Source organism: Cebus imitator, unplaced genomic scaffold (assembly GCF_001604975.1).
Source record: "Cebus imitator isolate Cc_AM_T3 unplaced genomic scaffold, Cebus_imitator-1.0 Scaffold91, whole genome shotgun sequence".
NCBI lineage: Eukaryota > Metazoa > Chordata > Mammalia > Primates > Cebidae > Cebus > Cebus imitator.
Window position 1 is genome coordinate 2,449,104 of NW_016107406.1, and position 3,534 is coordinate 2,452,637.

The window sequence follows — 3,534 nt, forward strand, 5'->3', positions numbered from 1 at the left end:
CGAGATGGGTGGATCACGAGGCCAGGAGTTCAAGACCAGCCTGGCCAAGATGGTGAAACTCCATCTCTATTTTAAAACAACAACAACAACAAAACTGAAAGATCAAAGTCCATTCTAACTGCCAGTCTCTGATTCTGAATGAATTGCCTAAAGAAGGCTTCAGGGCAGAATGGCATGGCTCCCCAAGAACCTATACCAGGGAGTCACTACTAAGGTACAACTGTTTTAGAGGACATCTTCAGAGGCAGAAGTACATGGCATATTCTCAGTATAGGGCTATCCATAATTCTCCCTCCCAAACTGTCCCCATAATGCTGTCTGGCCTCACCGGCCAGCTCTTCCTGGGTGATCAGTTACCCCCAAGCTAAACAGTATTACCCTCTAGAAAAGAAAGAGTAGGAGCCGGAAGGAAGTCCACTGACCTCGGTTCATGAACTAGCTGCAGGAGTCGGGCAAATGACCTCCCCTGGCCTCCTTTTATCCCTAAATCAGCCCACGTCGGGGAAAGGTGTAGCGACCCGTTTATGGGAGCCAGGGAGTGGAGAAACAGAATCACCTAGCCAGGCATTTCCCAGACTGCTCTAAAGAACACGCCCCAGGAGACATTAATGGATGAGTGCTGGAAACGGATGAGTCTGAGAAACAATCCACACCCCCTTCTTGGAAACTAGCGATGGCATATTCAGCCCCTGAGAAGTCCTGCAGCAAGCAACCCTGTTCAGCTTTGTTTAACCCAGCGTTCCTTCAAACTTCCTTAAGCCTGAGCCACTTTCATCAAGGAAAACCTATTAAAATGCTGTGGGATGCTGATCCAGGCCACCTGTTTTTTGAGACGGAGTCTCGCTCTGTCACCCAGGCTGGAGTACAGTGATGCAATCTTGGCTCACAGGAACCTCTGCCTCCTGGGTTCAAGCAGTTCTCTGCCTCAGCCTCCTGAGTAGCTGGAATTATAGGTGGCCGCCACCACACCCGGCCAATTTTTGTATTTTTAGTAGAGATAGGGTTTCACTATCTTGGCCAGGCTGGTCTTGAACTCCTGACCTTGTGATCCGCCCACCTAGGCCTCCCAAAGTGCTGGGATTACGGGCCTCAGGCCACCTTTGTATTACAGACATCCAACCCTGAGAATCATTCATAACTCCTGGTCTCTTAAAACCTCTGTGTGTACACCCAGCTGCCCCTCAGAGCAGTCACATGAAGTAATAGACATGCCCTCTCACTGTCAGGGGGTCAGCCTGGTGCCAGGATCCTCAGCGAGGGTCCTCCCCTTTCCCCATCCCACACAGCTGCTATCTCACTGTGGGATTTACTGCCAAGGGCTGGGGGACATCTCCAGCTAGCACAGAACCAGGAAACGGGCAACCCCCCCCAACCTCACCTCTGTGCAGCAGGGCAAAGCACAGATAATTACAGACAAAAGTGGAGACTCATTATTATCTCCCTCCCCACCAATGGAAGTACCTGCCACTGTGGCCCACAGACTTCTGGATATCATTACTTCAAAACAAGACCCAGGTTTTGGCTTAGAATCCCAGACTCCTAGGGTTGGAAGATTCTGTCAAGGTCATCCCTTCCACAGTGTCCCCAACAAAATAATAGGTCCGGAATGCCCCTGTCACAGTCAGCCATGTTGTTAGCAGAACTTCTTCCCAGAGAATTGTATGAGCTTCCACTCTCTGGTCCTCCCAGTTCAGCCCTCTGCAAACACACAAGTGTGTGTGTCCCTTCTCTGTGGCTTCTGCTCTTTCTGAAGGGCCCAGGCTGAGGTCTGGGGTTGGAGGTGCTCTGAGGTAGGCAGCATCCGGCAGAGGCACCCATTCCCAGGGGAGGAGGCTGAGCCCAGGTGGCTATTACCCCAGCTCATGACATGAGGCTCTCCCAACACTTACGGGATAACCCATCATTACCTCTCTGATGTGCTCATTTTTACGAGTGAGGCCTTGAGGTCCTGACAGAAGAAGACAGGAAGAGAGGGCCCCTGACACTGTGGTCCTGCCACTTCCATTTAAGCTATAAACTGGTTCTCTGGATCCTCATAACTAGAGACAGGGAGAAGAGGTAGGTGAGGAGGAAGGATGGCTCCCCCTTTTGCGCAGACAAAGCAGCCCCAGGAGGCACCTGGCTCCCCTGCCACCGCTGGCTGGCCCAAAGGCGCCAGCTTTGAAACCAAAGCTCACCAATGAGATGAATATTTCAGAGCCCAGAGAACTGGACACCTGAGGGCCCTTCCATGACATCTGGCTCTGACCCTGGTTCCCATGCCTACTTATCCCATGTCCAGGGTGCTCAGGTGGAACCCCAAACTCCTGGGTACCACACAGAGGCCACAGCCGAGTGAGAGGAGATGGAGACTCCACAGGACAAGAACTGGTGCAGACCCCACAAGGTCAGGGCCATGCCTCCCAGCAGCCTTCCTCTGCTTCCTCCCAGTAGTCCCTGGCTCCTGCCCCAGCCTCTCCACTTGCTTTCCCTTTTCCCATTTCCCATTTCCCTGTTTTGTTTTCACTCTGACCCAAAGAAGTCACGAGGAGGCTGGTACTCCCTTGTAACTCTGTGAAGCCAGCCTAGGGACAGTGGCTGGAAGTGGGACAGGCTGAGGGCAAAGTAATGGTGACAGAGGTGGCCACTTCCCCATACCAAACACTTGGGCTGCCCACTGGCTTCCACCCCAGCTGCAAGCTAGGACCCCCCTTCCCTACCCCTGAAATATTCACCTGTCTACACCAAGACGTGCCCCCAGGTCCAACGGGGGCAACCTGGGGTCCCGGCCAGGCCCTGGCTGTCTCCCCTCCCTCTTCCCTCTTCTCACCAGCTGAGGGCCATGAAGGCCCTCATCCCACACAGCTGGCCACTCCAGCTGGCACGGTCGACAGGCCCTGCGACAGAGAGGGCACTCGTGCCCGCAAGAGGGGACACAAAGACACTCTCAGACCCTGGCTCCGCTCACCGGTGCCCACAACACGGTGCTGGGCTCCCAAGGCTAACCAGGTGCCACAGACCCGGCCGCCCACCCGGGCTCCCAGGAAAAGCGAAACGCCAAGGGCCAGTGCGAGAGATCCCCATTCTGGGTCGGGCTCCCTGGGCCCGGAAGCTGGCCAGCCGGGAGCGTGCTCCGAAAAGTTTAGGGGCCCGGGCTCGGGGCCGCCCTGGCCCAGTCCCCACCGCCACCCACAGCCCCCCGGCTTGCCTGCGCCGCAGCCGACGGAATGTTCCGAGCAAGTCCGACTGCTGCAAGTCCTGCCGGGCGAAGCAGGGCTGGGCTCGGCAGGGGCTCCGCGCCCCGCCCCGTCGCGCGGGTCTCGTGGGGCGGGGCCTCGGGGCGCCGCCAGGGGGCGCAGGGGTCTGTCCCGGGCTCGCGGGTCTCTCCGGGCCCCGACGACGTCTCACTAATAACACGGGGTATTTTCGGATTTAAATACAATACATGATATTGATGGGAAGCTAGAAAAGACATAGAAATGCAGGAAAGAAAGTAACTTCACTCCTATTTCTCAAGGGGAAGCGTTCGCTTGGGGTCCTTTGGCCACTGTATTT

The 3,534-nt window shown here is 55.7% G+C and overlaps 2 protein-coding genes across 2 annotated transcripts in view; one reads left to right on the forward strand and one right to left on the reverse strand.

Moving 5' to 3' along the window:
- Nucleotides 1–3,309, reverse strand: part of TMBIM1 (transmembrane BAX inhibitor motif containing 1) — a 20,806-nt gene extending 17,497 nt beyond the window's left edge. The window contains exon 1 of the mRNA XM_017535117.2: nt 3,188–3,309. The gene's annotated coding sequence lies outside the window, so the exon portion shown is untranslated. The remainder of the gene's footprint in view (nt 1–3,187) is intronic.
- The window catches only part of PNKD (PNKD metallo-beta-lactamase domain containing), an 81,710-nt gene that overhangs the window by 21,288 nt on the left and 56,888 nt on the right, over nt 1–3,534 (forward strand). The window lies entirely within an intron of this gene.